Genomic DNA, 23,759 nt, shown 5'->3' with positions numbered 1-23,759 from the left:
TTTAACCATAGATTACTCTGCCCATTATAGTCAGGCAAAGAAGTGAAGGGGGTGGGGGGAAGCAATGGTAATCTGTAGGCTTAAAAGCAACCTTAAGAATGCCAATCGAAGAACTATAAAGTTTGAGAAATAATGGCTATTTATCCTTGTACTCTAGGGTGGCACGCTGAGAACTAAAGGTTTACCGTTGATCGAGGTCCCATCTGTTTTTGGTTATGAGGTTCATTAACAATAAATGTTCCTCTTTTAACCACTTTTTATCAAGATTACTCTTTTCCATTATATTAAACTACAGTCTAAAGCCAAAATTAGAGAGCGATGATTATTAACTTATTCAAAACACTGTTTATAATGTTTCGTGTGGATTAAAATACGGAGCTGCTTTTTCTGAAATTGGTTGCCTTACCCTAGAGCAGAAGATGAATTTTAAAACATATGATTTGAAAAGAAAATACTTAACCCGTGGGGCAATTTGAGAAAAAAAAAAAAAAGAGGGGGGTGGTGGTGGTGGTGGTGGTGTAGACAACAGCATCAAAGTTAATGCTACAAAACATATTAAGTAGTCATGAGGCTTAACAGCATTATAAGCTGTACAGCAAATGAAAGTGATAGATTATAATTTAGTTAATGTATTGACAATCAAAACATCATATAGGTCATGCAAAATTATCCTTCCAATACCCACCTAGAAGAGTCTATTAAACACTCAGTCATCTTGTAAAAAGCTTTACATTATAAAGCAAAATTACATGCACATAAAACACCCAATTTACTCATTTAAACTCTATGCCCAAGGCTAAAGTTCACCAAACCTCAGTTTGGTATTGCAAAGAGCAGGCTCCACGGGGCCTGCTGGACTGACAGCCTGGAAACTAACTACAGTCTCAACAGATGCCAAGCTGAAGAGTTTCTTTTGAGTTACACATTTTAAAACGCCTTTTAGTGTAACGTCTGGTTGGCATACAGAATGCAGGCTACTTTCTCAAAATCCCATTTCCCTGTCCATAAACCATGTCTATATATGATAATTACTGAATAAAACAGTGAACTCAGACACAGCTATTATTTCCTCCAAAAAGAAAAGGAAAAAACATGAAATTCCAGCTTCCACAACCTATTTTTTTTTTTTTTGCAATGTGGGATCTTTTTCAACGAGTTCCTGGCTGAATCGCCTCACTCGCCCCCGAAGAACCCCATAATCACATTTTAAGAGATTGTGCCCTTATCCATTCCATATGGCCGGCACGATCCAGGCCAAGCTTTCACTGTGACCTTTTAAAGAGACAAAGAAGCAAAGTACTATCTAGAAACAGAAACACTGCAGTTTTACTGAGTGAAATTAGCAAAACCGACCTGAAACTCACCACTTCAAAACTTGACAGCATATAAATAACAAAAACAAAGGAGATTTCCTTTGCAGCCCGGGTTCTTGAAGAGAAGTTCAAGACTGATGTTTTCTACGTCCTTTTTTTTTTTTTTTTAATTAAAAAAAAAAAAAAAAAAAAAAAGCAGCAGACCTGAAGGCGACTTCCCCTGAAATTGTATTATTTTTCTCTTCCCCTACCCCCGCCCCCCTAAGCGGGGGAAGGGCAGAAATAAACGTCTAGAAGAGTAGCCATGGGAGAGGGGGTTAAAAAAAAAAAAAAATCACAATTCGAAAAACAACATATATGGTTTGTAAAACGTCTAACCTCAGAGAACGGGGTTTTCGATGGGGGAGGAGGGGAGAGTGGGAAGTAGGGAGGAGGGAGAAGATAAAATTGATCTGACAAGTGATTCGTTGGGGGGAAAATCGTAAAAACAAAGCAAAACGCGTTATGAGCTGTACACTGTGGTGATGCTGGGGAGGCGAGGTGGTGACTGAGGATTCTCTTAAAAAGAAGAAGAAAAAAATCACTGCGGACAAGGTCTCCCGGAAAGGGGGGAAAAGAGAAAAAAAAAAAAAAAAAAAAAAGGTGCCCTCGCTTCCCTCCCCGGCTCCCGGCTCCCGGCTCCCGCCCGCCGCCCGGGTCTGCGGCGTGAGGACCGAAAGTCTACTTCGGGCTGTCACTTGCGATGATTCCCCAGGAAGCCCGAGACCGCGGAGCGGGGAAGGCCACCTCGCCTCCCTTCCGACCGCCCCCACCCCCTCCCCAACAATTGCGACTAATGATTAACAAACCTTAAACTTTCTTCCCCCAGCCTCGCACCCCGCAACCAGGGCATCTACCGAGGGGCAGCGAGGGGGGGGCAGAAGGTCGCGGCTAGAGCCCCGGGAAGGCACTGAGAGGCCACTTTGGGCTCGGCCCTCGCTGATAGCAGCCCCGAGGACCCTCTCCCTGCCCATGGACGCGGGGCTGCGAGCGCCCGGGGAGCCGAGTGAGTAGGGGGAGAGCGCGAGGGGCGGCGGGGCGGGAGGGGAGCGGAGGGAGGGAGGGAGGGGAGCGGAGGGAGGGGGAGGGAACCCGCAGGCACCCCCGGCCGCCGCCGCCGCCGCCGCCTCCGCGACGAACTCCCCGCCCCCTCCCCCCCAAAAAGTCGCCGAGCGCTCACTCAGCCAGAGTCCGGGGTAAACAACGAGCACCACAATGGCACTGGGACTCGGGGGCGAGACGCCCAGCGCCCGGCAAAACTGAGCAGGAGTCCCCCGAAACGCAGGGGGCGCGGGCGCGGGCGGGGGCGGGGCGGGGCGCGGGCGCGGGCGCCGGCGCGTCCTCCGCGGGCGCCGGCCTCAGGCTCGCGCCCCGGGCCGGGCCGGAGGGCGGCTGCGGCTGTTGTGGCGACGAGGCCGGCGGTTGCCGGGCGGCCCGGGGGGAGGCGTGTGCGTGTGTTTGTGTGTGCGTGCGTGTGAGCGCGAGTCCCCGGACGGGGCCGCCGCTCCCGCTCGCTCTCCCTCGCTCGCTCGCTCGCTCGCTCTCCCCCGCGCGGCCGGCTCTGCCCCCATTAGATCACGAGTTGACTCATCCCGGCCGCCGCCGCCGCCGCCGCCGCCGCCGCCGTGCCCAGCTCGGCTCCGCGCGTCCGCCCGGGCTGCAGCCCCCTACGCCGCTGCTGCTGCCGCCGCCGCTGCTGCTGCTGCCGCCGCCGCCGCCGCTGTGGCTGCCGCTTCTTCCTCCTCCTCATTTTAATACAGAGTCACCCCGCTCGCAGCCCCAGCCCCGAGCACGCAGCCTCCTCCCGGCCGCCCGCCGCCGCCCCGAGCCCTTCCCCAGCGGGGCCGGCTCCTCCGCCGCGTCCGGGGAGCGGGAGCGAGCGAGCAAGTGGCGGCGGCGGCGGCGGAGGGGGGGGGAGAGGAGGAGGAGGAGGAGGAAGGGGGTGCGGAGCGGGGGAGGAAGGCGACGGGGTGGGGGTGGGGTGGGGGGGCAGGGTGCGAGGGGAAGGCGGAAGAGGGACGGGGATTAAAACCCGGGCTGGAGGGCCGGATTGGGGGAGGGGGCGGGGGCGGGGGCGGCGAGTTAAAAAGCAGAAAGACAAGTAACTAGTGAATGAGTGAGGGGAGGGGAGGGGAGGGGTGGGGGGGAGGGGGGAAGCGCACGGTTTCCGGCCCCGGGCGCGCAAGAATTTGTAATGAGCTTGATTAGAGTGAGGCGGCCCGACATTTATTACACACAATACCCAGAATAACAGGGCGCCGCGCGAGGGCCAGCGCCGGCCGCCGCCAGGCGCGCCGGGGAGGGCGCGGAGGGGAGGGGACGGGAGGGGACGGGAGAGGGGGCTTCCCTGGCAGCGGCCGCCGCGGCGGGGCGGGGAGGGGAGGGGAGGGGAGGGGCGGGGAGGGGAGCGCGCGGCGCGCGGGCGGCAGGGGCAGGTGTGCGAGTGAGCTGCGCGGGAGGAGGGGCGCCGCCGGCGGGGGCGGGGGCGGGGGCGGGGGCCGGCGGGGGCGGGGGCGGGGGGCGCTCACCAACCACCCACGCGCGCAAAAGCCACCGAAAGGAGTACGTGGGAGCGTCGCGGGCGGGCCCCCGGGGAGGCGCGCGGGCCCCGCGGGAGAGGGCCCCGCGCGTGCAGGTGACCGGCTCGGGGCTCGCAGGCAGGGGGCCCTGGGGGGGGGGCCCGAGGGGGACACCGGGGCAGACCTCTCCCGAGCGGCGCGGAGGGAGCGCAAACATTTGCACAGGCGTAAAGGCCGGGAGCCCCGAAGAGCTCGCGCGAATATTTATCCTCAAAGGAGGTAAAATCCCAAACTAGTATGAGCCAACGTTAAAAAAAAAAAAAAAAAAAAGATGAGTAAGAGCTTTCTGTATCTAGTCAGGGGTAGGTTCAAAACTCCCTCACTTCTGAGCCACAGAACGAACACGTTGGAGGAAGAAATACGTGTGGCTCATAGTGGCGGATTCGAACAAGATTTGGGTCACTTGAAAGGGATCTGGCTTGTTATTCACAAAGGAGAAGACGCCACCATTCCTAAATTAATTTAGACCGGGTGCAAGAAAAGTTTGAGTTGGTGAATACATCTGTCAGTGCTTCTGACATCTAGGGAAAGTTGCCCCCAGTTAGGTGCACGGCCATTAGCACAGAACCATGATCCTCTTATTTAGATAACCTATTAAATACAGTTCCTATAAAAATGAAGAACATTACAATCTCATTAGAAACAGAGATGCAGCGTTTATCGCTTGGGTTTCAGTACTAACATCTTAGAACCCTGAAGGCAGTTAATCATTAAACAAAAGCAAAAACGTGGTAGGAATTATTTTTCAGAATGCACTAGTAGGGAAAAGAGAAAAATCAGTCAGATAAACATTTTGTTACACATAAAAAAAAAGCAACAAGTTAGCACAAGTACTGAGATAAGAGGGAAATATGCAAATTAAGCTCTTTAAAGCTACCAATACACTCTTAGAGACACTGTTTACATTAGAAATCTAAGGAAAGCAGAAGGTAAAGCAGGAGATAAAGTATAGGAAATAATGGCCTCCTGGGGAGAACAAGTTTAGGAGAAACACAATGAAAATATATCACTCTAATGGCACCTAAGTTTCACCCACAAACCGGAAAGGTTAGTCAAAATCGAGGAAGGCAACCGTGAATCTTGGCATATATATAAACCCAAGCCTTGAGCAAAATGAAGAACATGTGATAATAAAACACAACATCAAAAACAAGAAAATATAAGACAATCTTTACCAAAAGCCCAAATGACACCATATTTTTAAAAGCTGAAACGGGAAATGTGGAGGAGGATTTTTTTTTTTTAATTGAAGTATAAGAAACACAATCAATAAGGAAAAATATAAACATGGCAAAAATGTAGCACAGGTGTCCTGGTTGGTATTGTGGATGGAAGTACTCAAGCTTATTTTAGAAAGGTGTTTGGTATTTAAATGGAAAACCTAGATCACCAGTTTTCATCAATAATCTCCGTGGCAATGATAGGTTAAATCAGGAGTTTGCAAAGACGTATATTTTAAGATTTGCTTCAAACTGGTGATGCCTGACATGTTTCCCACTAACCTGCTTGGTTTTCGGTAGGAACAGCGCATTCTAGTATGCTGTGCAAATTGACAAATAGCAGCAAATTTTTTTAAAAAATCTACAAAATTTATCCATGCAACTTTTATCCAGGAATTACAAGCTGATTCTTAAACATGACCTAAGTTTGTAATAAGGATGGGACATGGCCTTGGAAAATGATTAAATAAATGAGGATAGAGACATCTAATAATGACTTTATTATAAAGAATACTGAGACAGTACAATTACGTATATATTAATCACGTATATATGCTGATTTCCCTCAAGTATATTCTTTATTTCAGAAGTATATAAGAAATAAGTAAAATGACACACGAAGGTTTATGCCCTCCAAGTGGCACAGTACATTGATGAACTTATTTACTATATATTATCTCCCTCTTTAGAACACTCGTTATAACCACTGAGCATTGGTCAATATAAATCCAGGTTAAAATAAAATTAAGAAGAGAAACAGATAACGAGAAAAATATCACCCTCCTACGCATACGTGAGGATAAACTATTACGGTGGAGGGGCAAAGACTTTGATAAATTCTATTCAGGCATCTTATATCTGGCAATAAAGATGCAAGTATTGAAAAAAAAAAGTTAAAATAAACTTTATAAATCTAGCTATCAAAATAGAAAACCTCAGGAACATGAAATATTGCAAGTCAAATACATGAACTATTTAACATGTGGATGTACAGTTAAAACAGTGCATCAATTTTTTATCACATGAGAAGGCATTCAAACTGGCTACACAAAGGTAGCAAAGATAAAACATTGTAAAAGATACACAGGATTTAAAAAAAAAAACTTAATAATGAAAGGACTACTGCATATTTCAGATGGCACCATATTAAGATAAATATGCAGGCAGATATCCGAAAGCATTAAAACACATTCAGAGTTCTGAATAGCACATACATTTGTAATACACAGAGAAAGCATTTAGAATTTGAACGCTTTTAAGATATGGCAACTCCGCCAGTGACTGTGTTAGCAAAGCAATGCTTACCACCATAGCACTTTCTAAGGACATGTTTTGTTTTGTTTTTTCATCTTTTTAAATTCAAATACAGTTGGCTATCTCTCTACACTCTTAGAGCAGCACAATTTACGTAGCATATTGCTCTTTTTATCATGTCAACTCTTTGTTTTTTGGCGTTAGCTGCAGGTGGTGTTTTCCATATATGAATTTCTGGGAATATGGTCTGTGTTGGCCATATAAGGATGTCTATTTGAGCCATATGTTTTGCTGTCATGTGTCTCATTTTGTCTGTCTGGAATGTCAGGACTGATTTCCACATCGTTTCTTGAATGGACCAAATACAAATTTGTAAGAACAGAGAGGAAAAAAGTGGGGCTGGAACTCAAACAACTTTGTCAAAACATATATTGGAGAGGAAATGCAATATCCTGTAAACATTTGCACCCTTCTTCTCACATCTTATCTGTGACTGACATCATCACAACTGCACAATTTAGGAGAGAATCTACTTGATCAAATTCAGAAGTTTGCAGTATATGCAGATACATGAAAATCAAACAGACCCCACATCTTTGGAGTTCATGGCATGGCACATGTTAGCTGCCCTACTCTAAGAGCCCTGGGTCCAGCATTGAATGTGGGGAAGGGAAGGTGCCTCAGGCTCTACTTTCTCAGTGAATAAATGGAACTCTGGTTAACTTTCTGACTAATGTCACAAGAAGGTTTGGCCCCATTTCTCAGAGCCTCTTGCATTGCCCGTTTGTTAACCGTCCTCACAGTCTTAATCAATTAACAATTTGAGTAATTATTGGCTTAATAAATGTTTCCCATCCTAGACTGCAAGCCCTGTGAGGGCAGAGACGGTCTTCCTCATTGACATATTACCAGGAATGCATATACCGTCCTTGCAATATAGGGCAAAAAGCTCACGGTGTCACCTGCAATCAGCCTCTACCGCTAAATGCGATGACAATTCCTTTTAGAGTCTGCCGATGTGAGCAGGAGGTAAACCTGTGGGGATACGTGGCTGTAACACTTAAGTTTGTATTCACTGAAATTAAATAAAATTTACGATTTAGTTCCTCAGTCCTGATTCATATGTTCAATAGCCTCATGTGGCTAATGGCCACTGTTTTGGACAACGTAGATGACAGAAGACCTCCACCCCTGCAGAAAGTTCTATTGGACAGCACTTACCCAGAGAACTATAAAAGACACCTAAGTAAATCCAGGACCTAGCCAAGAAGAGTCTTAGAGGTGGTGAATGGCTTTCAGACATTCTAATGATGTCCAAATTGAAATCATTTTCCGTTTTAGAATTAGCCAGTAGATCTGTAAAGTTACATGGAATGAGGCTTGTGTGCTGCTGCAACACAATTTTAAGACAACTTTCTAGACATGTCTGTATTTGAAAGGGTCCTATTTTACATTTGGAATAATACGCATTTACCTCAAATGCTGCTTTCCATGAACATTTAAATAGCTCATAGGTGAAGCTAAAAACCACAGAGTCATATCCCACCCTCATTTCCATCCTGAATTAAAGAAGCATAGTTGCCATTAGAAATGGCTCTTTTGGAAACTTTAAAGTAGATGCCTACTCAAACTGGGCGGCTTCTAGATACCAAACAAACAATGGTGTACTGCAGAAAACAACAGCAAAAGGCTTGGATATGTTTCAGGGGAGAAAAAAAGGGAAATGATAATGGATTCTAAATATGGGGCTTAAGGGTTTTTGTTTTTGTTTTTCCCCTAATAAGTGAGGTTTCAGTTATAGCCAGACTGATAGTGATCAAACGTTATTTCCTGATTACTCTAGGGTTGGATGTAAATCCCACTGGTAGTCTGTAGATATGGCTTTAGTAGACAGGGGTCATTATTAAAACTGAGCAAAGAAAAGCCAATGCTTAAGCTAGTTTGGGGAGTAATATAAGGGAAAGGAACAGCCATTATAGATGGCTTCTAGAACTTTGACAGGATATCTGGCCCTTTTACCCAGAAATACTATCTTTTTTAGCAAAAATTTGAGCAAAAATTTTTAAAAGCTACCTTTCCTTCCATAGATGTCAGTGTGGATCAAAACCTTGGCAGGGCACAATGGTAGTAATTCCATCAAAATTGATATCTCTATCTACACTCACCTCCAAAACTGACTAGGGATAAGAAGGATTCCTGTTATTGCTGTTGATCCTCCAGTGTTGATATATTATTACCAAAGCTCTTGACAGTTTCAAGTTGCCACACTTCTTCCCCATTGCTTCTGGAGTGCCCTCCCTCCCCCTTCTCACCTGAGGACCTCCCTCCTACCATATCCTTTAATATGCAGCTTGATTGCGCCTCTTCTGTCCAAAGCCTTCTCCAGCTGTTAGTTACTTTCCTTTGGTGTTCCATCACACTACCTGTCCTTCGGTGTGACATTCTGTGTCTACCTGTCTCCCTCCAAACTGCAAATCTGTAAGCATTCTGAGGGTATACTTATGTCTGTATTCCTGGAGTTTCTCACAAGGTCATCACAGGAAAAGGAATCCAAGAACTGTTCTTATGAGAGAGTGCTCATAAGAATCTCTTAGAAATATTCTTGCACTCTTAGGAAGTAAAGCCGGGTGCCAGGATCTGAAGTTGGCTCAGTGGCTTCCTAAATTTGCTGCACATTGACATGACCTGAGGAGTTCCTTTAACAATCCAGATGTCTAGGCTGCACCCCACTGCAAAAAAAAATCAGAATGGCCGAGAGTGGGAGCCAGGCATCCCCAAGGTGATTCCCATGTACATCCAGGTTTGGCATCGACCGGTTAAGCTAATGTTTTATTGATAGGAAGTCAAATATACCTGCTAGGACATCTTCAAAGTGAACTTTTTAACCCAATCCTGGGGTCATGTGGCAAACTTAAGACTGTTCTAGGAACCAGCACTTGCCTCCAATTTAAGGAATGTATGTATGTGCAGCAAGTTACTTGTATCAAACAAACAAAAAAGATGGGAGCAAGCTATTAGGTCATTGATTTGGTGAAACAGGGATGTTGTGTGAGGAGCCACAATAAATTAGCATTTGGGCACTTGTTTGAGATTTACTGAGGTGCCAGAAATCCTGTGCAGGTATATGATTTATCATCACAGACATAAGTGACTAACCACAAAATTACACATGGGAAGTAAAACTCTAAAACCAGTCTGTTATTTGCTGGAGCCAGAACCATCCCGGTTTCCTCTAAGTCTTTTTTCGACATAGATGAGCATGAATTTTTCTCCCAGAAAACTCCAACCTCAAGTAGGTTTCCCCTTGAACAGTTGAAAACTTATTTCCAGACTAGGTCCTGCACTTAAGCGGAACTGAGGTATTCACATTGTCCATGCCCAAGAGCCAATGACAGGGCATCACAGGCCCCTGCAGCTGTGCTATACTCTTGAGAAGCTCGGGGGATTTTAATTCCAGTGAAGTCAAACAGCAGCAACCGTTCCCAATCAACCTTTAGCCAAGACATATCAACCAAATCTTCTTAGTGATGCGAATGTTATTGCTAATCTTTCTTGGCTTAATTGGAGGGAGGAACAGTGTGAGGTTACAACATACCTGAATCTTTGTCCAGATCATTTTGGGGAGTATGAGCCAAAGGCAACATCTGATATTGTACTGCCATCCCCACTGCCAAAAGGCACGGGACAGGGGTTGTCCATTAGGAAAGAAAGCCACCACCAGAAACAACTGCATCACACCTGGACAATGATTAAATACTACTATAATGCTTGAACTTTGCTGCAGCAAAGGAGAAGTTAAATAGAAAAACTAAGGTACATTCTATTTGGGATGATGGAAAAGATCTGGAAGCAGACTGTGGTGATGGCTGCACAACAGTGTGGATGTAATTAATGCCACTGAACTGTACACTTAAAAATTGTCAAAGTGGAACATTTTATGTTATGTGTATTTTATTCCAATAAAATAACTAAAAGCAAAAAAAAAAAAAAAGCTAAAGGAAAAGAATCTTCCCTATATTCCTAAAATTGGCAGATATGTATTATCATGAAAGTATCATGCCAAGCAGTAAAACAATGAGCTACAACATACTGAACAAACCTCTCCTCACCGCCAACCTTCCATTGCTTTGTCCTTACCCGCCAACAGCCACAGTCCAGTCTATGCTAGATAATTAATTCATATGATGAATACCTGACCCAAAGATAATTAACATGGATTGGTAATTAGAGACCAAGATCCCACCCAAAGTAGGTAATTTGATGGTCCTCTGATGCAAGAAAATGGTTCTCTTTTCAGATTTTATTCTATACTATGGCCCGTTAGCAAAAGCTGAGAAAGAAACATAGACAAAAACATACAAGTAAGAGCACCGCAAGTCCAAAAACTCTTTTTGGATGTTTTCAAATGAATAAAAAATTAACTATTCTCATGAAATAGTAGACCCTCCCAATTAAACAGCACTTAAGAGTGTCAAACACTTGCATGCAGTACAGTCACAGATGTGCAGCAACAGTATAAATGTAGTCAATGTAATAATTTATAAATTGGCTCTGTATAAAGACTTTAGATTCTATTTTTTTAAATAAAAGAATAGAACTTTTTGGTTTTAAAGAGCCCATGTGGATTTCAATTTAATTTGATCAGTCACTTTGTAGTCATAGTAATTAGGATTATTTACCTCTTAATAATAATATATATCATCTTTTCCCATAAAACATTGTCCTATATTCTGTTTCCTATCATCTATTCTTACTGGTTTTATATTAGGGATTTTTATATTAATGATGAAATTTTCAATGTATTAGAAATTCATGTATAAATTAGATCTCACTGAATTCATAACTACCAATATGTATTTTTCTGATGGATACATGACTAAGGAATATGAATACATAGTGAAGCCAAATTAAAATTACATGTTTATTATGTATAAAATCATAAATAAAATACTAAAATATAGCTGCAGAGTACAGCTGTTGCTAGAACATATCCAGTCACCTATTTTGTAGTTGCCTCTTTCTTAACTCTAGTGTTTATTGTGGAATTTAATTCATTAGATAATAAACATGGACTATAAATATACATGCAAATTTCCAGCTGATATGAAGGAAAAAGTTGATAAATAATGCTACAGTATAACTTTAAAAACAGAACTAGTGAGCCTTGAGGCTATTTTTTAATCATTTATTTTTATTTATTCTGTAAAGACTATTTTCATTTGTATTGTTTTTTATATATATAAATACACTTGGGAGAGAAACAAACAGCATATTTATGAAAAATTTTGATGGGGACCAGCTTGTAACTGTTTAGAAATTGTATTGCTTTAAAGATGGACAATACTCACCATTCTATTATTTCTACAACTGAAAAAAACCCACAGATTCACATTATATTTAATGAAAACTAAACTTATCTCTCCAAAGAAGTAACAAGTCTCTCAAAAACAACTTTTTAGTTCACTTTGCACACAGGGGTTTCGTCACTAAGAATTTACAGTACTGCAAGCAAAGGCATCTTTGTGGCTGGCATATGCCGCAGTTCAGGATATAAACCAAATCTTGGGGCATTCTCAATAGATTTGGGGAATCCAATTGTTTGGCCAACATCCAAGTATGAATGAATGTATATCTAATATACATGTAGCATAACATTATACATGTTCACAGATAACATTTGTTCACCATAGAAAAGAATACCACACAATTTAACTCTAGTCTACCACAGTTTTCATCAGAAATTCTTTAAAACCCAGAGTTAGTGTGACACCTTTATCATTAACTCCTACAAAAGAGGAAAAAATGATATGGGAAGAGTAGTGGAAAAAAGGTAAGGAACAAAGATTTGGGTCTTGCTTCTTCCTTTTAAGAGCCTGCTGAGTGACCCTTTATAAGTCAAGCAGAATCAAGTTCTGCATCTATAAAGTGATGGAAAAGAATCTGATCATCTTTAAGACCACATAAATTCTCTGCCCTCAAATGCAATTTAAAAAATCAAGTTCACTTTAAGGAGAACATAAAGATATAAGGAAATTTCTCACATGCCCCATTAGATGTTTATCTCTATATAAGAGACAGGTGTCAAACAAACAAATAAGAAAAAAAAAAAAACCCACTAAGGCAAAGAGAAACTTTAACTCACCAGATTCCATCTGTTACATTTGAATTCATGCATAATTGATTATCCATGACTGGTAAATTCTTTTCTCACTAGCCGACTACAGTTTTCTAAACATTAGGTATTAAATCACTACTAAAGTAGACTACATTTTAGAAACAGCAAGGGCAGAATAAGAATATTTTAAATGAAAAATTACATGCCGGTTAATAATAATACAGCTGACCTATGTTTAAGGGAGAGAAATTTTAATCATGTGCATATTAAATATTAATAGCCTATTCTGTTATTGTTATAATAAGGTTAAGTAGGCTTCTCCATGCTTAAGAAAAGAGGGAGAAGTAGGAATGCATAATGGTGCAAAAAGATACAGAGACGGGAGACAGACATAAGGAAAATGTGTCAACAATAAACAAGAGGAAATGAGAAAGAAGGAAAAGATGAAGGTGGAAACTAATCTCTATGTGTCATTATGACTGCCAGAGTACTGGCAAAGAAGCAGCATCCTTTTATTTCAATTTTAATCATTTCTGAATTTTAATACCCGGCTCCTTTTGTAATTCTCCTGGCATTCCCCATATGCCTCCATCCCAGCCAAAACACCAGTGTAAATTAAATGGCAGGCAACCACACCACTGATGTAGCCTCCCCAAAGAAACTACCAGGTGACCAAACGCAAAAAAAGGTATGTCTACTTTACATCCCTGAGGACCTGTAGCCAATTAACTGGCTGAATGTTCCCTACTTTCTTTAATTTTGAAAAGAAGGACAGTAGTTAGGTAATCTACAGATAGAGAATCATTAAAAAAAATAAAGCAAGCCAGTAGTAATACAATAATCAGTGACCATCAGGGCCTGGAAAAATGAGTTTGCTCTCACTGGCACTAAGGAGCATCACATGATTATTTAATTACAGCTCTAATTTTTGTCTCGTGGATGGCAACATATCAACAATTAATAGGGCAAATAGAGGAGACTGTTTTTAAAGAGACAGAATGTGCATGATAATGTAATAGGTCACACAGCAGTGCACCGCTTGAGGAATCCTTCCTTTTGTGGAACTAAATAAGACTATCTTGCAAATAGCTCCGTACAGGTCTCAAAAAGAAAATAAATTTAAAAAGCAAGAGTGTTTTTTAGATAACTTTCATCGAACTTTTCAGAATGCTTTAGATGCATTCCTATTGCAAATCTAGCATCATTTGTAAGGAATGGAGTGAAACCTTTGTTAATATAAATACCCTAAATCTTAATATATTTTTTAAGCAATGTATATAGCTACAATGAAAATTTTCTTTTTAAGCAATAATCATGACAGATATTTATTCAGCGGGATCCAGAAAAAAAAAAATTCCTCATTTTAGTAAAGAACAGGTAGAGGTCAATCAGCCATGGGCCAGTAGTCTGTAGTATTGTTGGTCCTGTGATATCAGGAAGACCATTATATGGGTGACCTACCTAACTGCAAGATCCTTAGGGGAGGGCTTTCTGTTGACTCTAGTACAGTTTGTTACTACACCAACCACCCAAGGACCATGAACCTAAACTGAAATTCTTCACCTAATCCTGAAGGTCAATGAGGATAAATATTGTCAAAAAATGACAGAGCACATAGTTAAAGAAGAAAAACATTCAATTATCCAGAAAACTGGGACATGTATAGATTAAGTGTTCAGATAACCCCAGCAAAAACAGAAAATTAGAGAAAAAAGTCTCTTTTCCCATTAAATCATTATCAGCACAAGCAAGTCACTATTTTATCATTAGTTTAGCAAATCTTTCATGAGTACTCAAAATGCAAGGCGCGAAGGATGCTAACTGAACTTTCTCCTGTTTTACAGAACACAGACATGTATCTTACACTGAATTTCTTTTCTGTGGTCTTTTAATACCTTGTAGAAATAAACAGCAGCAGCTACAAATTTATAAAGTGGAAATATTAGTGTACTTTAAGGTGTTATATATTAATATGTTACAAGGTCTGCACATCCAAATTAACCAGGGAAATTCAAATAGTTAACCAATTTAGTAGCATTGGTCTGAGTAAGGCTAAGTCCAGCTTTAAACTCTAGTTCCAGTCACCTTTGTTCTTCCGCCATGCCAGAAGCCAAAGCAAAAACCAGGGCTGAGGTTTGGAAAAGGAAACAGACTTAGAACTACCTCTGTGATCAATTGCGCAAATGTATCTTAAATATTAGGTTACAGAGAATTTTAAGAAAATATAACTTGGCTAAAGAAAAAACACAAACCAGCGACTAAAATCATTCTACAAAAAGTAGTGTAAAGAGGTGCTAAATCAGCTCAATACGGTTTTAATGGCTTATGTTGGCCAAAGTCATCAGAATATAAGAAAATGTAGGCATCTCAAAATACAATGTGGGGAAGCTAAAACTGCTGAGGGGCAATGATTTCTAATGTCACTGGCAAAAGTGACCAAGTCAATAATAATTACAAATTAAGGAGAAAAGGAAAAAAAAAAAAAAAAGCAAGGAGAAAATTGTATATCCCATGAAAAGTTTTAAAATTCTATTGCTGTAGAAAACATTTTGAGGATTCTGGACCAAAAATCTGACTCTATACGTTCTAAAAGAATATTTTTAAAAGAGTCTAGCAAGCAGCAGCTTGTATGTAAGAGTATACATCATTCTTTTTTAACATGACTGTTAATATACAGTTAACATGTCTCCGAAAAAGGTTGTAATTAACTGTCTACTGCTCTAATAACACTAATAAGCATACAGTATTATTAAAATACAATGACTCCATACAAAGTAAGGCTGTCATTTTTTTTAACTTTTAAGATAATGTTCTAAATTGTTTTTGAGTCCTCTTAAACCACCCAAAAGAAACCTCACCTCTAAGATTTTTTTTTTTTTAAAAAGAATAGTTATTAAAATATTGTTCTTTCCTTCCGCAGTCTGGAGAAATCTGTCTAACATTAAACAGGATGTCCAGGTATCATTTCAGGTGGTGAAAATACAACAGAAAAACACCTCGATTATATGATCAATTCTATGTATTCTTTTAAAATTTAGAACTATAAGCAGTTTAATTTAGTTCTTCATTCACTGGTAAAGTGTATCAGTGAATGGGGAAAGGTCTGCTCTATCAAGAATCACATAGCCCTCTTGTTAATCCCCAGTGATTTCCATCGTCTGGTTCACTGGAACAGGAAAACTCAACTGCATTCAACATCAAACAGCTAATTATGGATACGCTATATTCAAGACTATTTCCATTTCAAAAGATATCTGCATAGACTGGGTTCTATTTTACTTATAATAATTATCACAATAAAATATTTATAACACAAAATCTCTTTTACCTTAAAGTCCTTAACATTATAAACATTAAAAGGCCAAATTGTCATTCACATGCTCTTAACGGCATATCTGAAACCATTGAGCAAGACTAGAAAGGAACCTCCAGCAATCAACTCTACTGTATGCCTGGCTTCCTGGAAAACAGCATCTAAAGAATTCCCTCTCAAACAGATTACTACCTTATCTTTAAATATCTCAAGGAAAGAGGGTCTAATAATTTCTCCTGGGAGCTGCCTACCATATTTCACCACCCAAAGAAGAATGCCCACTGAAGAATTCTTGTTAGTATTTGGTCCCAAATCATCTCCAGCTGAGAAAAAGCAACATCCCAACACAGAGGTCTTCCCCCCGAACACTAAATGCCTGTCTCTCCTCCCTGTGGCTGTAGCCCTGCTGCTCCATATGAAACTGATAGGAACTTTTTTGGCACTTACCCTCCAAATATCAGAGGCTGCTCTCCAAATCTAGCCCTATAGGAGAGCTCTCAAAAAGTAGTCTTTGATGAGGTGACAATGACGAAGTTCTCTCTGGCACTGCTAGCAAGGCAGAAGCATCCCCAAATGAGGTGTTACCAGTTGCCTGTGAAGCAGCTGGACCATTACTGCAGTTCTGAGGGTGCGTCACAAATCAGGTCATAGCTCTGGGTAGAGTCCACCCACTTCACCCGGTACAACGCCCTCCATTTCCTGCACACCTGGGGGGAAGGGGTACACAGAAGGGGCGGGGGGGCTAGGGCAGGTCCACAGACATTCTAGTAAAGGCACGACCAGGTGCAGCCTGACATCTGCTTCTTCTGCAAGCATTTCAGTTTCATTTGGGGGACCTGCACCCCGAGGTACTCAAAATTTTGTGCAACAATAAACGGGCTCTAAAATGAGTGATGAGTGTAATAAAATATTGGACAGTTAAATGTTTTATCCAGCAAGATCTTTCCTCCACTGGAAACTGAACCAACTCTTAATTTTTGATTACAAGATACTTCACTACTAAATGTCAAATAACTGGACTGAATAAATTTCAGCAGAATCTAGGGACCTAAGTGCTGAGGTACCAGTTAACTAATTTTCATCTCTCATAACTAAACTAGATCATCACACAAACTGAATTACATCCTTGAAAGTCCATTGAAAGAGGTGATGAGAATTTCTATTATGAACCTTCAGACAGCAACAACTGTGGAAGTGATACAGAATAACTTGAAAGAATAAAAATAGGCCAATATGCTGGAGAAATGCTCTGCTACTAAATCTCACCCTGAATATATATACACACAATCTGTATCTATTTACTCTCGAATGAAATATCTGATCTTAAAAAAGACTTTAAAAAAATAAACAGCAAAAGGTACCATTGGCATAAGTTCAAAAGTACTAAATAATGTGTGTTAATGTGTTGATCACACTCTATGAAGACATCAAGTTTAAATAGACTTACCATTGAGAATTGCACTTAGGAACGATATATAAATTACCATAGTAGACACTTTCTCTTTGGTGTACTGAAGAAGAACCTTGTGTAACAGATTTGATTTATATACTGTATTAAGACCCCATTCTGCTTTGATGTCAATGGAATATGTGATTAGAAACTGACAACTGTGTGTAGATGATGGTGTAAGAGCTACTTATAGAATGTAAGTGAAAATAAGCATTTTTTTCCCCCAGTTAAACCTAAGTTTTGGAATTCAACTTTCACAGCATTTTGATGTTTCCAGGAGGCTCAAAAAAGAAGGGACTTTTAATTTAAGAAGAAAAAAAACATGCATTTGTATCATAAGAAAGCTGAAATCTCACTTAAGATTGGCAGATTAACAAGAGGACAAAAGGGGCAAGAATATTTTCAGAGGAAAGCTAACAGTATCTATCAATCAATCAATCAATCAATCAATCGATGAGCCCCACTTTGTACTCATGTTAGCAGATCTCCATTAACAACAAACATTCAATGTAAGCCTTGGAAGGTACCACACTTTATCAAAGTTATCCTCTAATCAGATAATTTAATCTATTTAGAACTTTGCAGAAAGCTAATTTGGCAAACACACATTTCAATGTGTTTGAACATATTTGTCCCGAGGTTGCTCTAAGATGACTATTTTAAGTGGCCTGCAGACTCTTTTGGGGTTTTGATGTTACAGTTGAGATATGTAAAGTAAAAGTGCATAGCATTTCTTTCAACTGGTTCTCACACGACAGAAATAAGAAGATGGTATTACTCTTCTTTAAAGTTTTGCCACTGGTAAGTGATAAGAAAAACTCCGCTCGACCCCTACCCCCAACCGGGAAGAGTCTGAAGCCCTGGATTACAGTACAGGTAGATATTAAAATGGAGACAGAGCCGTTATTTAGTGGTGACAGGAATATAAATACGTGCACTAACCTATAAACTGGTATTTACTTCAGGAAGGTAAGTAATATTTTTCCTCTGATTGCTGAGCTGTCAGTTTAATGCAGCGTAAATAAACAGTAGGTGCCTGCTAGCTCGAAGTAGGAAGTGTTCATTCCACACGAGGAACAGATTACTGAAGCCTGATGCTCATCATGCTGAAACATAACTTTCATTTTACCAGAAAATACACCCTACCGTGGATGATTCTTCGTGCCTGATCTATTAATTAACTTAACTCTGTTCTGTCAAAAGGTAAACCAATTTGTTAAATTCACCCCAGAGTTTTGGAGTTTGAAAACCAAATCAATTTGAAAAGCAAGAGTTATGACTATCCTGTAATCTGATCACAAATGCTAAAAATGAATACTAAATATAATAAGCATCAACCATACAAAACTAAAGCAAAGTACACATTTAAATATAGACTTTAATAATCTGAGTTACCAAATTTGCTCAAAAATCTTCCTCCTTTGCCAATTAAAAACAACTGGCACCTTTAATATTTCACAACCTTGTGCTCCTTAGGTCCGTTCAGTATGTATGCTTACTCTGCTGTCTGAAATATCTAAAAGTAAACCATTCATAAAAATAAAATCACACTCTTTAATTCTAATAGAAATATTACTGAACTCTCCTGAAAAAGGTGGCAAGTTTGAAGATCAAATGATGATACCCTTCCTCACAGCATTCATGTAAAACGTGGGTTTCTTCCCATTTTCTATCTACCACAAAGCTATGACGGTATATAGTGCAACTAATTTTTTCCTTATACACAAGTATTAAGCAAAATCTTTCACGGCATTATTTAAAGTGGGAACTCATCTAAAAAAGGACAGAAGGCAACTTGGGGAGATTTCTATTTAAAACATGGGCAAATTCTGCTAATAAACAATGGGCTGTAAAGGAAGAAGAAGGGCTTAAAAAATAATATTTTTGCATTCGATAACAACCTGCCTAGACATGGTCTGAAGATTGATTCAGTCATATGCATTTATTTTATATACTTCATCAATCCCAAGTACTAATGTAAGAGTCATTCAAGACAACACGTCTTGGAAGAAATGATTTGTTTGTGTAAAGGGCATATCAATGTATGGCCCTCTTGGAAATTTACAGAGCAGATGAAAAACCACTAGAGTGCTTTATAGAGTCCCTGCTGTATATCCATGTTGTGTTTAGCTTAATAGTGTTTGTAACCAAAAGATTTTTACAATAATGAGGAACAGGTGCCTGTCACCTGACCTTTTAGGCCTAATTTGCAATCCACAACCTGTCACATGAAAAAATAATTGAAAATCTCCTTCAGATATTTCAGTCTTTGCTAATTTAATGTAGCCTTTCTTAACCATCACTCAGCATACCATAGCTTATCCAGTCACAGGTTCATATAGCTGGCAACAGACTTCTCTGCAGAAATAAACCAATACTCACTCGTTTTGTTGTTGTTCTTGTTTAAGATGCTGGGAGACAAAAGAACTACTTTTGTAGATTATCAACCAAAGAATATATTAATTTATTACAACAACTAAACAAAAGGCATTCCTTGTGAATACTTTTACATACAAAGAACTATTATTTATTACATATTTCAGCTTGTGGGAAAATGAGGAATGCATTGATTCTGGAAATAACTATTCAGACTTTTGAAAGTTCTTTAGGTCTTCTTTCTCTATCCCCTTTTTTCCCTTTCTCTCCCTCTTGCTCTCCCCACCCCCACCCCACACAGATTTTTAAGGCACTAGTTAGTACTTGAGGAGGGAAATCCTTATCTGTTCTTATTTCACCCATCATTTGTACTCATTATTCAGAAAGGAATACAAAATTGAACAGTGATTGTTTCTCTTGTATAATCTTGTTACACGTATCCATACTTAAATTTAACAATGCTTTGTATTTTATGGCTACTGTTTACATATTATGTATTACATATGACTGAACAGCTCTACATTTAAAATATTGTTTCCATTAGAAAAACTATGAAGTAATAAGTGTCAAATGGAGATGAAAAATAAACATGCCTGGTACATTTATAAAATGCAGAGTCACTTAAAATGTGCACAAATAGGATACGTATTTTGCTACTGTTACATTTTACATAGTATACAGGCGGTCTAAAGTGTATTTAACAATGTGCCTAACCAAGTTAATTAAAGTACTTATGTCTGGTGACTGTGTTAAACACTTGGGGAGGTAGTGAAAGATACAGCCAGTTACTTCTGCTAACTAAAGTTGAAATTATGCACTTATTATAACCTTTTCTAACAATGTGAGAAAAACAGAGTAAATATATTAAATTTGTTTCACAACAGATGCTTAGGTTGTTAATATTTAAGATGCCTATTCATGCTATTCCTGTCTGCACATTTGTCAAAAATGTAAGCTTGAATGCTAATGTTTGCCAGCAGACTGGAGCAGCCAGTATATGAATGTACTACTGTTCCACTAAAATAATATGCAATAGAAATAAAGGACTCCTGCTAAATCATAGCATTAGTACCCCACAGCCGATTAAAGGTTTTTAGAGCAAACACCTCAAACACTGGCTTTTTCCGGTCTTAAAGTACGGTTGTTGTTGTTGTTGTTGTTGTTTGCTTTTGCAGCTACGTTTTACTAGAGAATAAATCTTACATTCCTGACACCTCAGAAAAATCCACTTTAGATAGGGTGTAAATTTCAATAAAGTTTCAATCGCACGCGTTACTCCCTCAGTAAGTTGATTTTAGGGACTGCTGAGGACAAAACCTGACACCTACCAGTCGCCTTTCACTTGTTTCTTACCCCTCCTCTGTTCCTCTTGGAAAAGTCAGGTCTCCTGGCCTCCAAGGATGCAAGCAGGGAACCCCAGCCAGTCCGGGTAGAACGGTTCTCTCCTGAGAATAGGACGTCTTTTTTTTTTTTTTTTTTTTTTTTTTAATTTTCCCTGTCTCTGATACAACCACGTTAGAGTCCAAGTCTTACAACAATTGCCTGGAAATCTGGAATGCCGCGGAGAAAGTTCGCCGAGGAAGGGCGCAGAGGTCAGAGTTGCCAACCAGGGCACTTTTACGAGGCGATCCTGTGCTTGACACTAGTACGTGAGATTTGCAACGCCCCAGTGGAGGTCGGGGCCAAGATCTCCGGCAAAAGCCCTGAGATCCTCTCCTCCTTCTGGGGGGTCATCCCAAGAGTCACGCTGAGCGCATGTCCCCGGTAGGCGCGTGCCGCTCCCCGTACCTGCCACCTGCCTGCCTCGTCCCCCTTACGGTGGTTGCCCAAACCCACGCTCCGCCGCCCCGGGAGCCTCCGCAGGGAAGCGCCCGGGGAAGGCCGCCACGCTCGGGTCGGGACCGCAGGAGGGAGACCCGGTGCGGGCCCTGAGGCCGCACCTGCGATGCGTCAGCCCTGCTCGGAGGGCAGCGCCTCTTCCTGCCTTCCAGCCCTACTTCAGACCTGCAGTCGCTCGGGCCGACCTCACTACCTGCAGCGGAGCCTCAAAACGCGGAGCGCCGCGGCTCTCAAATCCCGGCTCCAACTTGAGCGCCCGGCGCCGGGCGTCCCCGGGATGGAGAAGTTGCCACCAACTTCCTAGGCCCCGTCCGCCGCCGCTCCCAGGCAGCCGCGCGGGCGGGGGGCGGAGGAGGAAGGAGGTGGACCGGGGAAGGATGCTGCGCTCCCTCGGAGCCGGCGGGCGCCGTCCCCGCTCCCCAGCCCTCGCGGCCCGGCCCCTCTCCGCCGACCCCGCTGCGGGGCGCGCGGACAGCCTTCCTCTCCCTTCCCTTCCCCGCCGGCTCCCTTCGCTCCTCTCGGCTCCCGCTTTCCTCTTCCGAAGAGCGGTCGCTCGGAGGACCTGCGGGAGTCTGCCCAGCCAGGGTCTGCCGGGCAGGTGTGCAGGGTGCCCACCCCCGAGAGGCATGGGCGGCCTCCCCGAGCCCGTCCCGGGGGCTCTCCCACGCCCCCCCGGCCCGCCCCTGCGCGGACCGGCCGCGCGCGGGGGAAGCGCAGGGGCTCGCGGACCGCGGCCGCCAGACGTCGGCGGGAGCGGGGCGCCGGGGCTGGGGGCCACGGAGAAGTTTGGATCGATTCCGACAGCGGAGAGACAGAGGCTCGGGAGCCAGAACACGGGGCGGGGGGAGGCGAGGGCGCAGGACTCACTCAGGCATGGGCGCTGGGGGCGGCGGTGGCTGTCGAGTGCGGGCCCGCGACCCGGAGCCGCTCCCCGGGCGGGCGCGCCGGCGTCGGACGTGCGAGGCGGCGGCTTCTGCCTCCTGGGCCGCCGCCGCCGGAGCTGCGGCTGCCGCGGAAGTTAATTGCAACTTGACTTCAAGTTGTCTTCTCTCCCCATCCGAAGTGGGCGTTTAAAGGGGAGAGCAGGCGAGCAGCGAGCGAGCGAGCGGGCGCGCGGGGCCGAGGGAGGAAGGGGGAGGGAGGGATGTGGGGGGAGGGGGAGGGGAGGGGAGGGGGCGGCGGCGGGAGGGGGAAGGGGCCGGCGGGAGCCGCTCTCCGCTCGGCGGTCGCCGCGCCCGCAGTCTGGAGGCGCGCGGGAGCGGCCGGGGCGCCCCCCGCGGGAGCCCGCAGCCCCCCGGGGCGCGCATCCAGCCGCGGCTGCCCCGGCCCCGCGCGCCGCGCCCGGGGGCTCGGCGGACCCCGCGCCGCCGCCGCTGCCGAGCTGGTGCGAGCGGACTGGCCGGCGGGGCGGCGAGGGCCCGGCCCGCCTCCCCAGCGCCGCCCCGGCTTCTCCCCCTGGCGGCGGAGCCTCGGCGGCCGCCGGCTGCACGGAGCGCCGGAGCCCGAGCCGAGCCGAGCCCGAGCCGCCGCCGCCGCCGCCGCCGCCGCCGCGCCGGGCTCCCGGGCTCCCTCCCCGCGCCGGCCGGGCTGTGGGGGGCGGCGGGCCGGAGGGGCGCGGGCGGGCGAGGCGCGCGCCGGGATTGGCGCCGAGGACCGGACCCTCCGCCGCTAGGGTAAGTGTGGGCGCCCGGGTGCGCGGAGGGGCGCGCGGCGCGGTTCTCGACGCCGCCGACCCTGCCCCCTCACCTCTCCCGGGCCCCGCCACGCGCACCCTCCTCTTGCCGCCTGCGGCTTCCTCCTGTTGTTCGTTGTTTGGCTCAGCTTTTTGGGGGGGGGGGGGGGGTGGAGAAGCGGGCGATTGCAGTGCGTGTGCCCGGGGAGGAGGAAGTCAGGTGAGCGGGCCCTACGCACCCCCACCCCCAAACCCAGCCCGCGTGGGGTGTAGCGCTCCCCACTAGGGGCATGCGGGCCAGTTTTTTTTCTCTGGTTCCTGTTCGGTGGAGACGACCTCTCCTTAGGGGGCCTCCTCCCCTCTCAGGCTGCACGGTCCATCTCCCCGCACCCTGCCCCCGCCCCTCGCTGCACCCCATCCAGGAGTGCTGCACCCCGACTGAGGAGCACGTGGTGGAAGGAGAAGGCGGGGTTGCTCTGCAGACCCCAGCCCCGCGCCCCTGCCCCTGCCCGGCTGTTCAAGCGGTATCCTTCTGTCGGCCGCTTCTTTAAAATCCGCAGGGAAAGGACCCCTAAACTGAGGTCCAGTT

The 23,759-nt window shown here is 44.0% G+C and overlaps 1 protein-coding gene across 6 annotated transcripts in view; it reads right to left on the bottom strand.

Moving 5' to 3' along the window:
* Positions 1–22,591, bottom strand: part of SATB1 (SATB homeobox 1) — a 101,825-nt gene extending 79,234 nt beyond the window's left edge. For 3 of the 6 annotated variants that reach the window (XM_041733784.1, XM_041733785.1, XM_041733786.1), the window contains exon 1: positions 1,365–2,376. The gene's annotated coding sequence lies outside the window, so the exon portion shown is untranslated. Of the gene's footprint in view, positions 1–1,364; positions 2,377–22,365 lie in introns of those variants that run through there. The other 3 variants (XM_041733779.1, XM_041733780.1, XM_041733783.1) reach the window with 3 other exon arrangements.
* Positions 22,592–23,759: the final 1,168 nt, after the last annotated feature.

Source organism: Vulpes lagopus, chromosome 19 (assembly GCF_018345385.1).
Source record: "Vulpes lagopus strain Blue_001 chromosome 19, ASM1834538v1, whole genome shotgun sequence".
NCBI classification, from domain to species: Eukaryota; Metazoa; Chordata; class Mammalia; order Carnivora; family Canidae; genus Vulpes; species Vulpes lagopus.
The sequence above is the reverse complement of the archived record's forward strand: the minus strand, read 5'-3'. Positions and strand labels throughout refer to the sequence as shown.